The following is a 13490-nucleotide window of genomic DNA, read 5'->3' as shown; positions in this document are numbered from 1 at the left end:
CACACACCAGTCAGTCTGCACTGTGCAGTAGAAGTTTCTAACCCGTGGCTGTCAATTCGGTGTTGGGCTCAGATGATTGTGGTCATATTATTTAGTGGAAACAGCTTACCAATTGGTTAGCATATCGCTTCTCCTGACGAAAACAACAGGAGTTCAGCATCTGGTCTGAAAAAACAACAGTCCAGCCGACCGACTGTTTCATGTTAAAGCGGCTCACTTATAAAACTAAATGGAGCGGAATGTACCATGGTTGTTGCTAGCAACACATAGGATTTCGAATACAGCAGGATTTGCAAAGGTAGTAATGCTCTCTAATTGATGTTCAAATACAGCAGACAACTTAGCAATGTAAGGGCTAGATTATTATGGTGCCTTTCATTTAGAATTAGAAGTAGGAAATTGCAGAAACACACAAAGCCTGGAGAACTGAAATATTTAACTTACAATGTGAGGGTGAGCGTGTAATCTTTAAGCTAATGTGCTCACAAGGTATGCCACATGTACTCAGTATCTTCAAAATTTCAGAAACCCTCGCGTCGATCTCTTCACATTCAATGTTAACTATCTGAAGGTGCGCACATGCAAATGATTGTTCAGTGGGATCATGGGTTCCTTCCGCTCCTGTTGTTTTAAAGATTGGGAGCTGGAGGATACAAAAGAAAACTCTTAAGTATGATCAACGGAATCATTATACCATTATTAATACCGACATCACATATGATGGAAAAGAAAACCTCATCGTCATAAAGCTGAAGCGTGAGCTTCTCAAGAATAGGTGTGTGTTGCAGAATGCGAACCAGTCCACGCATGTCAATAGCCGCACACCACTCGTTGAGTACCAAAGTCTTCAGTTTGCCAAATACGGGGCAATATGCCAAATCGGTTCTGTAGGTATACCTGAGCTATGTTCCTGAGTGATTGATGGGAACAGTTATTTTGATTTCTACTGCATAAAAAATTACATATGCAAAATGGCTAAAAAAAATGAAACATACTTTCAGGAAATATGGAGACACACTACCAACCTCGAAGTAAAAATAATCCCGATTCAGACTTGCATATGCCCATGGGCCTCAATTATCCAAATGACACAAGATGGTCAGGCATTCTCGGCTAAACCTGAAGTATGAAGATATCAATATGTTCCCATCATTCTAGAAAGCCTAACATGACTTAAAAAAGATCAAGAAGAATCAGCACTATCTAGAACATTCCTTGTAACAATCTAGAAAGATGTGATTGAAGCGGGTAATCACCAAAACGACATCAGTGCTCACCTGCTCCCGTACTCCCTAGCTTCAGCATTTGCACTGGACTGGTGGTCGCCCAATGCAGGTAAACTGCAAGATAAAATGGACAGCTTCGGAGATATGAGAAATGATTCCTGGCACACCTACAACAGGAAAAACATGACATAGCTAAGACACTTGCAAAGTGAAAACAATGAGATTACATATATGCAAGGTTTCTACAAAATCAGCCTTCTCTTGATCAACTAATATTTCAGATATGATCATGTAACCTGCATATCATGTAACCTGCATTTACAGGCTCTTCCCTTCTACATGACATGCTCAACTCGATTCTTCTAAACCCTTGGCTCCACATGCAGCTCCACTGTCATTGAATCATCAATCTCACCTGAAGGAAAAATTATGTGAACCGCCCGAAGGAAAGTCCAAGTATTTATCAATAATTGCACCATTCGAAAACAATCTTAAATGATCTTCAAGTTTTAGCAGCATCCAAAATTGTGTACCATTGTCAGTTTTTATCACCTTCTCGCATCAGAACCAAATCTAAGCATGAACAAAAAATTATAGACCCCAAATAGAAGGATTATCTGGAAAAAAATGGCATCACTATATTATATAAGATGGAAGACAAACTATACGAAACCAACTCGATCAATAGCAAGAAAATTACTTCGGTAAGCACTACTATCATTCAATTAGCTTAAGGATATCCAATTTTCATAACAGAAAATTAAACTTCTTCACTAAAGAAGCAGTGTGACCTGCTGAAGTGGCAACCTAAATTTTATGTTGCAAGTAACAGAGGAGAAGAAACACCGCAAGTTGAATGAAAGGATTTGAGCCAACAAAAAGTAAGAAATATACATCGGAGGTGGACAAGCTTGAATTGACCAAATGGGACATGAACTGCATATGAAGCCATGGATAAAAGAAACTCCATGTACTTTTAAAAAATCACCCTGGAGAGGACCGTAAATAGACCTGAGAGGAAAGGCACTCGTCAGTAGTCAGTACATCAATTGCCCCTGCGCACAAAAATATGTATATTGAGCATGGTCATCTAACTTCAGATGGTAAAATCTAACTCTGAGGAAATTGAACACCATAATTTCTATACAAAATTTTAGATATAGTGTCAAATTCCTTGTTGGCTGTACTAAAATTCAGAACTCAGACATCTGGACTTAAAATCTACAGATTAAAATATGCAGTAATACTCAAGATCCAATATCCAAAAGTAAAAGTCTAAAAGATATCTACAACCATAAGACACTGTCGCAACCTGCAGACTCCTAGGCGCCAGGGGTATCGAAGTAATTGTATAACTGCGGAGTAAGCAAAAATCTGCACACAGGATTAACAAACTCGTAATGGAATGACAGTAAGAAAGCAATGCGATGACTGCTCATTCTGTTTGTCCAACGCCATGCCATCACTGCCTGCAACATGTGTCTCAAAACAAACTGAGCAAAATAACTATTATATCTGAACAAAATAATCGCATTGCTTGATTGCTTTGACCTATTCCAGCAAGATGTCCGGCCTCCGCAGGGCGGCCGTGGCAGATTTTGCATCTCCTGCGTGGCGAAACAGTGGCGCTGTTGCTTCCGTCTAGGCGCAGGTGTGCTGCAGGGCATAAAGGTGTAGGGCACGGAGGCCAACACACAGATCGTGGCCAGCTGGAGTGCAAGCGTGAAGGTAGGCTCCCCGAGCGTGGTAGGCTGGTGTGCGGGCGTGGAGGTACGGCGCGGTGGGCGTGGGTTGCAGAGGAGGGCGGCGGCGTGGATCGCGGAGGGTGAAGAGTACGGGTGCGAGGAGAGCGAGATTGGTGGAGTCAGTTTTGACTGGCGGTGACGGCGCGTCTGACGGAAGGAAGGCGACGGGGAGATTGGAGAGATCGTGTCCGTACGATGTGAGTGGATGTACGGAGCAGATGTAATTTTCCAACGGCACTTCGTGCCTTTTAGAGATAGAGATTATCGGGAGGACGGGGGAGAATAAAGAACGGTAGACCGTGCGATTTACATCCATGCACGGCTGAGATCTTATTTTCCAATGCAACTTCGTGCCTTTATAAGTAGTAGAGATAGAGATATAGATAGAGATAAGGCATTCTTTGAACTCCCAAAACGTGTTATATTTGGGAAGAGAGGTAGTAGTAATTAAGTTCATATCAATAGGGGTATTGTGGCTGCCGATAAAAATAGTAGCTCTAGTACAAATAACTTCTTTTGAAGGGTGCTTTATTCTAGATGAGGTAATTATGCTCCATGAAACTTTGCGGGACAGGAAGGAGCGGACACCCTCGCCACAAAGTCCTATCGGCCATCACCGCCAAGTTTAGACTACCATCACCACTCACCAGTCAGTCACCACTCTGGAAGGCTCGACCCTCGTCTCTGTTCTATCTAGGCCATTACTTTGTCATCTTGTTCCTGATGCTGTGTCAGCGTGTCGCATGTCTTCATGCTATGGGTCCTGAATTACACGTGCTAGTATTATTATGTGGAGAAATGGTTTCTGAAGTTCTTAGCACATACCAGTTCTTCTCATCAAATAGCTTCGTGTACATGGACAAGATAAACAGTCTAGCCGACTGAGAAATTCCTCTTAAATTTAAATGGAACAGACATGCACCATGACTGCTGCTACACGACGTGAGCAAACGCAGTTATTCTGCAAACATAGTCATGCTTCGATTTGAGAACATATCAATGTCCTCGTCACATTTTCGTTACTGATAAGTGTAATATAGCAACATTCTTACAACCATTAGCTCTTCAATGAACTGGAGACTGTGCTGCTGAGTTGTACCAGAAGACTAATAAGGACAAGTTTCTTTGCAGGCCACCATAAGATCGAAAGAAACCTAAACACAGCAATAACAGCCTAATCAGTGGCCACATGAGCACAAAAGGACTGGAAAAAACACCTAAGCCCCAACACGCCATCTTAGTCGGCAGTGGTGGATGAAGTTGAAACGTCGACTTCAGAGGACGAAGATGTAGCATCGTCATCACTGGTTTAAAGTACTAACATCTTGCGGCTTCTCAAAACTGAAATCTGCACACACACACACGCGCGCACACACACGCATGCACGCACGCACACATACACACACACACACACAATGTAAATGAATTCAGATTGCTTGCTTGGCTAGCATTTTGAAGTGGGGTATCAACATATAGCTTGACAAAAAAATGTTGTTAATATGGAGTTAAGATTTTTTTACAAAAATATAATAGCTCCTTCTGGCGGCAGCATATGGACCATATGGTCACTTTCCTAAGTTTCCTCTACTAGTATCATGCTCCCAGCCAAGCCGAAGCAGCGATTTAGCCTTGAGGCGAGAACAAGGGCAGGCAATAGCATGATTGTTTGCACAGTGTTATCAGGGGATGGCAGCATGGCCATCGATCTCCATTGATCAAACTAGTGAAAATCCTTAATATGTCTTCAAAAACCCACAAGTAAACTCTTTTGAGGACGGAGGGAGTACTACAAAGTATTCCGAGTCAACAGGCGACCAGATCGACGTCACAAAGATGCAGGGTTCGTAAGTGCTCAGAGATAAGAGGCGCGTTAAGCCGTAGTTTGAAGAAAGCGTGGCCGCCGCTGACATGGAGCGCCCGAACCCATGCTACCAGAGCGTCATCGGATCCACACGTTGGCGAATGGGTAGGACACGGTGGTATCGGCTAGATATGCTTGGATCTCACACTTGTCTAGGGGCAAGCAGTCGCGGAGGATAGAGCTTTCCTAGAAAACGAACTTAACAATGGAAGATAATCTGAAATGTCACAATCATCTACTAGGAGAAAAATAAGTCCTGCGACCGAAATCCGAGTGCGGGGTTGACTAGGGAAGGAACAATCGGCAATGCACAAACCGTTCACTGATTTGGATGAAATCTTGCGCATGTAAATGTCACAGTAATGCATCTCCACTTCTCCAGGCTCCCTAGTACCGGACAGCTCGAGAAATGCATAGAGCATTTCAAGACAACACTGTGAAGATGTAAGGCCATCAGGTGACGGAAGAAAACAGTCATGCTGCAAAGTGCAAACATAGTCATGCTTCGATTTCAGAACATACCAATGTCCTCGCCACATTTTCGTTATCGATAAGTGTAGTATAGCAATATTCTTACAACCATTAGCTCTCCAATGAACTGGAGACTGTGTTGCTGAGTTGTACCAGAAGACTAATAAGGACAAATTTCTTTGCAGACCATAAGATCCAAAGAAACCTAAACACAGCGATTACAGCCTAGACAGTGGCCACATTACAGCTGCTTCAAAGCACAAACGGACTAAAACAAACACCAACACCAAACACGCCATCTTAGTCGCAGTGGTGGATGAAGTTGAAACGTGGACATCAGAGGACGAAGATGTAGGGTCGTCATCACTTGTTTGAGGTGTTAACATCTCGCGGCTTCTCGAAACTGAAATCTGCACACACACACACAAAATATAAATGTATTCAGATTTCTTGGTTAGCATATTGAAGTGGGGTATCAACATAGATCTTGACAAACAAATGTTGTTAATACGGAGTTAAGATTTTTCTTAAAAAATATTGGCATAAATAGCACCTTCTGGCGGCAGCATATATATGGCCACTTTCCAGAGTTCCTCTACTAGTTGCAGGCTCCAAGCCAAGCCTAAACAGCGATTTAGCCTTGAGGAACAAAGGCAGACAATAGCATGATTGTTTGCACAGTGCTATCAGGGGGGATGGCAGCATGGCCATCAACCTCCATTGATCAAACTAGTGAAAATCCCCAACAGTAAAATTGCACAACATAGGAGATTCTTGCAACCTAAACTAGCTAGGGTAGAACAGAAGTAAACTGGTTTAAAGATGAGAACTACTACCATTTTTATCATCAGTAAATCAGGAAAAGTAGAACATAATCAAACCCAAATAATCTGCAACGCATGAGTGCCGGCTATTTTCGTGTCAAATGCAGAGTAATAAATTTAGGTGAAACTGAACAGACATTTCATAACTCCATGAGCTTACAATCCATCTATACTAGTAGTAAAGGCTATGGATTTCGAATACAGCAGGATTTGCAAAGGGAGTAATACTCTCTAATTGATGTTCAAATACAGCAGACAACTTAGCAATGTAAGGGCTAGATTATTATGGTGCCTTTCATTTAGAATTAGAAGTAGGAAATTGCAGAAACACACAAAGCCTGGAGAACCGAAATAGTTAACTTACAATGTGAGGGTGAACGTGTAATCTTTAAGTTAATGTGCTCACGAGGTATGCCGCATGTACTCAGTATCTTCAAAATTTCAGAAACCCTCGCGTCGATCTCTTCACATTCAATGTTAACTATCTGAAGGTGCGCACATGCAAGTGATTGTTCAGTGGGATCATGGGTTCCTTCCGCTCCTGTTATTTTAAAGATTGGGAGCTGGAGGATACAAAAGCAAACTCTTAAGTATGATCAACAGAATCATTATACCATTATTAATACTGAGATCACATATGATGGAAAAGAAAACCTCATCGTCATAAAGCTGAAGCGTGAGCTTCTCAAGAATAGGTGTGTGTTGCAGAATGCGAACTAGTCCACGCAGATCAATAGCCGCACACCACTCGTTGAGTACCAGAGTCTTCAGTTTGCCAAATACGGGGCAATATGCCAAATCGGTTCTGTAGGTATACTGGAGAAATTGCAAGAGAATAAGAAACTGAAGACAATTGTTTTTTAGTCATGCGATAAAATAATTAAGTTAGATAGGGCAGAATTAATATTCCAAACGAAAATGAAGTAGGAACAGTTAGCACTACGCAATAAGCAGTGGCAATGAAAATGAGGAACTTATTTAAGTGTGTTTTGATTCCACATCTTAGAAATAGTTAGTGATACTATACAAGATAAGTAGTGCACAAGAGCAAAAAGGAGGAGTAGGTAAGTACCACTTCAAGACCAGCAATCAACTCGAGATGGGTAGCATTGGCCAAGCCATTGAAAAGTACACTCCGATAACTGCCAATAGGATAACCATAGCAACCCTCGCAGCTTTTATTATCACAACCCTGCGATCCAGGATCGATGCCATGGCAATAGTCATTGCAGTCGTAAAGCCTAACGAACGCTGTTTGTAGCAACGGCATGCATTCGAGCAAAGGAGCGGCGCCGAAATGGTTATCCAGCTGCAGCGAAACAAGACTGGGCGCCGAGATCCTGGTGCGGTAACCATGAGCAAAGGAGGAGCGGTGAGTGATCCGCAGCCGCTTGACGAGATCCTGTGCACGCCGATGCTGCAAGCACGCATCGTTAGATCCTCTAGTAACGGACAGGTCGAGAGATCTATACAGCATTCGGAGTCAACAGGCGCATAGCATTCTTGCAGATGGACGTCGCAGAGATGCAGGGTGTGTAAGTGGTCGGAGATAAGCGGCGCGTAGAGGCGTAGTTTGAAGAAAGCGTCGCCGCCGCTGACATGGAGCGACCGAACCCTGGCTGCCAGGGCGTACTTGATCCATACGTTGGCGAATGGGTAGGACACGGCGGTGTCGGCTAGATAGGCCTGGATCTCGCGCGCACTTGTGGAGGGGCAAGCAGTCGCGGCGGAGGATGAGATGGGTACACGAAGTCGTCGAAACGACTGGCTGACGTGAACCTCGAGGTGTCCTTGTAGACGAGGCGCAGGCCTGGGCCTGGCATCTTCATCCAGAGGCCGAGCCACTCGCGGGAGAGGATGCAGGAGGTCCGCACGGCGTCGTCGGCGGGAAGCAAGGAAAGCAAGCGCAGGCGGAGGTCGATGGGGAGAGCGGTCCAACAGGCCAAAGTAGCGGGCGGGCACCGTGCGCGGCAGGCTCTGCAGCTGGGGAGACGCAACGAAATGATCAGATCAAGGCGGAGAGGAGTGCGGCTGCGGCCGGGTGACAGTAGCGTGTCTCTTTTGGTTATACACGATTGACAGCGACGCGCGCGGGTGCGTTCCCAAACACGCCTCGTTTTTCTCCAAAAAAAAAAAAGAAAAACACGACTCGTTTAAACAACCAGCGTTATTTTTTTTTTTTTTTGCGAAAAACCAGCGTTATTTGGTTTTGATCGATGCTCTCCTCCTTTTACTAGAGTAGTAGTTTTGTACGCGGGCGCGGGGTGATTTATTTTTATTTTTTCTCCTTATTACCCGCGCATGACATGAAGTAGTTGGCTCATTAATTACCTAATGCGTCGCGCCTGTAGCACGTACGTATGCTTCCTCCTCGGTCGATACCAAACTTTATTTTTGGTGCGGGAATAATCGCCTCCTTTTTTTTTTTTCTCCCGCCCGTCTACCTTCCTTTTTCGTTTTCTCGCCCAAACGACCCAATCAATCAAAGCGCGCCCAATCAATCAAAGCAACAAAACAAGACGAAGACTCGTTCATTCTAAATTCACGTTCCGCTAGCTCCAAATCTTTTTTCGAACTACAATACCAGTGGCACACGACAAGATTCCATCACTTGTCTTTATTTTGATTTTTTTTAAAAAGGGATATGGCATGTGGCCCTGATGCACGCCGTAGGCGAAAATGGCCCCTGTGCCGGCGTCAATGGCATCATCGCCTACTTCTCGTCCTTGTCCTGGGAGAGGTCGACGAGGGTGGGCGGTGTCCAAGGCCCCTGCTGCGGCCAAGCAAGGGACTTCGTGCATGTCGACCCCGCCCGTGGCTGCCACGCCGGTGCCCCCCTGCTACGACAAAGCAGGGTACCCTGGTTGGGTCGGCGGAGACTATTGCTACAATGGTGGTGTTTAAAGGACCAACTTCCCTTGCCACTTGGCATGCCACAACGCATGCGACGGGAGCGATGAGCGGTGCTCCGCCAGCAACGCATTGTGACCCGCGTCCCCAGGACAATTTGAAGTCCTCATTCGCCTTTGACTCCGCGAGGGCACGCACGATGACCGCGCCCTCATCGTAGGCCTCCGGCAAGAGCGCATCTAACTTCACCACTAGAGGCGCGGCGTCGTCGTCGTCGCTATCCTCGTCGTCTTCCATGTCATCAGTGCCCGTCGCGAGATTGTCGTAGTCCTCGCCCGGCTGGAATTCTCGGATTTCCGTCGTAGCGTGGCGCGCCTCGTGCTGCCACGCAAGGAACATGCGCTAAAAATCGTGTCAGTGTTAGGGCGGTCGTAGCTGAGCACGACCGGGAGTCGGTCGATGCGGTGACACATTTATGTGTCCAACAATGGGTAATCATTCAGCGGCGGCACCCGCACCGCCGCCTGGTTGAGGCGCCAGACGCGGCAGGTTGCGACCCCCATCACGAAGTAGAACCGGTTGCTTCCGCCGGCATCGCCGCTGGACGCCCGCCTCCTCCGCAACAACCTAGGGCTCGACGAAGTACATCACGCATTGAGGTGGCAACACGTTCCATGCGAGGCGATAAGGAGGAGGCGGTGATGACCGGTGGCGGCCCGCCGATGAGCCAACCTCGTAGTTGTTCAACGCCTTCTTGAACCAACCCGTCATCTTCATCATCTTGGCGCGCGGAGGTGCGTCGGAGGTGGCTACGACGGCGGTGCGACTTTATGGTGGTGTCTGTCGGCGCTGGCGCTGGGGCGGTATCATTTTTCGATATGTCCCTTCTTTTTTATCAACCACACCAGAACAACCTAACAATTTAGTAATAAGACAATATCAAAGCTGGATGCTGCACAACAATGCATGCATAGGAGGGTACACGTGAGTGCTAAACAAAAATACTACTTGGTAGTACACGTGATTAAACTTTGCCACGGCCAGCTCCCCCGAGCCAAGGGAGTATAGCACTACGTACTGTAGTTCACTATTTCCCAATTAAACTAGACAGGCCCGTACCACAAGCAAGTGCAGCATGTGCGCTTGCACAGGGCCTCACTTGATTTGGGGCCTCCAAAAGTTCTGCTAAGTATCCATTTAGTAGCATTGATCAAGTAAATGTACGTAGGAAACCCGACCTGCCAATCAATTACCCACACGCTTGCCCAAACCCCTCTCTCTCGGCAAGTAGCGAGGCCTCTCATTTCTTCGCCTGCACTCACGATTAAACTAGGAACAGATACTGGATTTCCGGACTTGCATCGGACCTCATGTTTTATCTTCAACCAGAGGTACTCCGGAAGTATTGGAGAAAAATGTTATGGGCTCAACCTAGATGAAATTTCAATGAAATGTAAAAAAATTCATTTACTCAAACAATTGCCTTTATCTCAAATTATTTCAGAACAATAGTGCACAGGTTCAAATATTTTTTCACATAATTAAGATATATATGGTTAGATTTCAATATAATTCATATAAAATTATGAATGTCTACCCGTGAAAACCAAATTCACCAAAATTTACTAGAATATTTCTAGAGCGAATATTAGATTTTGCACGGGGCCTCCAATTTCGTAGGTACGGCCCTGAAACTAGATCATGTATAATAATAAAAAAAAGACCAAATCACTCGTTGGAAATGTTAAACAAGGATTTTCTTCTACTCTTCTTTAGTGGTGAAAACAACAGAGCTCTTGACGCGATCTCACGTGTCCTTGACCCGCGGGGCACAAAAACAAGAAAACGTCGTTTCATCTAGAGTGTTGATTTCATTTGTTAGTGTTAAACTATTCAAAGGAACATAGCCCCTCAAAAGAAAGTGTTAAACTAAGTCAAAGGAACATATAGCCAACTTCAAAAAAAATTCAAGTTGTTATAAAATTAGTTTCGTTGCTTCGGATTATAAGTTTTCGACTCCAAGTCTACATCTTCATGTGATTGTTATGCCTGTGAAGGAGTTGCACGCCACTCACCCATATGCAAAGAAAAAGGGTTTATGGCCATTTCTCGATTTTATGTGCTTCCTAGGCTCAGGAACGAAGCACATTTGGACCTTTGTGGAGTATACGGAGTACTCCCTCCATTTCGGTTTAACAGACGTACACGTAATTTAAGATAAAGTTTGGTTAAAAAATATAAGTTATATGTTAACAAAATCTATACCATTAGATTTATATTAAAAAATCAAATAATATAATTATTTCAAAATATATTCTATTTTTTATTGACCAAAACAATGGTCAAAACAACTTTACTACGTGTGCACCAGTGAAACCGAAACGGAGGAAGTATGTACTGTATATAGCTACGTGCAATGGCGGAGCCATGCTATAGCAGTGTAGTCAACTTTAAACTGACACAAGATTATATCCTCGCTCCACCACTAGCAACATACTATACTACTATTCGAAAGAAAAAAAAAAGTTAAAATACTACTCTTTACTTGAAGTAAGCATTTGCTAGCGGCAAAATCGAAGTTCCAACACAGGGTTAGCGCACCACCTAAATTTAAGTGCAGCCTACAAATAAATTCATATCGGGCATGCCAAAAGTCTGCGAGTGGAAAATTAATTCCCTCTCAAATACAGTACACGAATTGAAACAGACGGACACCTCAACGAGCGCCGCCTCTCCTCGCGGGGGAGATTACCCATTCTAGTCCACCAGTGCCGTTTCCCGAGACCCAGCGCCTCCGCTCGCTGGCGCTCTCTCCCCGCTCGATTCCCCTGCACACGCCGCCGTCCTGCACCTCCTTTCGCGTCGCCGTGAAATCCAAGCGGCTCGCCGGCCGGCCCTCCGTCGAGGACGAGGCAGCCGGCTGCGCGGTGTGGCCTTTTCCTTCTGTCCCGGCCTCCCGCGTCAGATCGGCCGTCGCCGCCCTAGCGCCGGCCATGATAGGCCACTCCAACGGCTCGGCCTGGTCGTCTCCGGTCACCTAAGGACCCCGACCCCGGCCGTTGAGGTCTTCTGCCGCTCGAGGAAGTTGCTGCACACCGGAGAGGAACCAGGACGCTAGTCTCGGAGGGGAGAGCCGTTCACGATACGCAGTCAGGAGGAGACGGCATTCATCGCCACCAAGTTCCACCATCGCCACGAACAGCAGCGCCTGGGCTCCGCCGCTCCGACGTGCTTGCCAGTGAGGCCTCTGATCTCTCGTTGCTCTCAGAGTGTTTCGCAGGACACTGCCCAGGTGTATGGAGAAAAAAATCTCTTACTGGACGCGACTAAATCCTGAATAAAGTCGATCGTAAGCTCATAAGGTGTTCTAGATTTCCTCTTGGTAGGATTGATGCACTTACTTTCTTCATCGGATTCCAAGATCACATGCAGATCATGAAATTTCAGAATTAGTAATGCTTGAGTATTTTCACTTTATGATCTGATTGTGAAATTTCAGAATCAAACTCTTATTTTGGTGCCCCTTAAATCTAGATTGCAATGATGATGCATCTGTAATGAGCCAATTATGCTTGTATGTGAATATTTGAAATTCTCAATTGTCAAATAAAATTAGAAGCTTTTCATGTTCAGCATGTTGATGGAATGTTGCGGTGTTTTTTTTTCCTATGTGTGCAAACGTGGCGGAGGCCCTACCTGCTTTAAATGGTGGTGCAGTGACGGCGAGGATGGGGTGCAAGGACGATGACTTGCTCCACTCAGATGACGCCGGGGAGAAGAATGACCATGACTCGTAGTAAGCTTTTTCCGCTGCCTTCTCCAATCTTTTTTCTATTTTAGGGTCGTAGCTTGATGGTGGCAGTGGTTGCTCAAATTTATTGTAGGTTGCAGCCATCTTGTGCTTTGCCTCCACTCTTTCCACGAGCATCAACGCCTGCGCTCCGCAGCTCCGACGTGCTCGCCGGTGAGACGTCTGACCCCTCGTTGCTCTCAGCGTGTTTCACAGGACACTGCCCGGGTGTATTTAGAAAAAAAAAACAATCTTTTACTTTGACGTGATTGGATCCCAAATTAAGTTGGCCCTAGGCTCACAAGGTTTTCTAGATTTCCTCTTGGTAGGATTTCTGCACTTACTTTGTTCATTGGATTCCAAGCTCACACGCAGATCATGAAATTTCAGAATTAATAATGCTTGAAAATTTTCACTTTAGGATATGATTGTGAAATTTCAGAATTGAAGTCGTATTTTGCATCTTAAATCTATATTGCAATAATGATGTATCGTACTTAGCCAATTATTCTTGTATGTGAATATTTGAATAAAATTGGAAGCTTTTCATGTTCAAGAATGTTGATGGAAAGTTGTGGTGTTTCATTTTACTCACTGTACAAACATGGCGGAAACCCTACCATCCTCAAATGGTGATGGTATAGCCCAAGGCAGCAGTGACATCGGGGATGGGGTGCAGGGACGATGACTTGCTCTACTCGGATGACGCTGGGGACAAAAACG

Source organism: Lolium rigidum, chromosome 3 (genome assembly GCF_022539505.1).
Source record: "Lolium rigidum isolate FL_2022 chromosome 3, APGP_CSIRO_Lrig_0.1, whole genome shotgun sequence".
Lineage (NCBI taxonomy): Eukaryota > Viridiplantae > Streptophyta > Magnoliopsida > Poales > Poaceae > Lolium > Lolium rigidum.
This window is presented reverse-complemented; position numbering follows the sequence as displayed.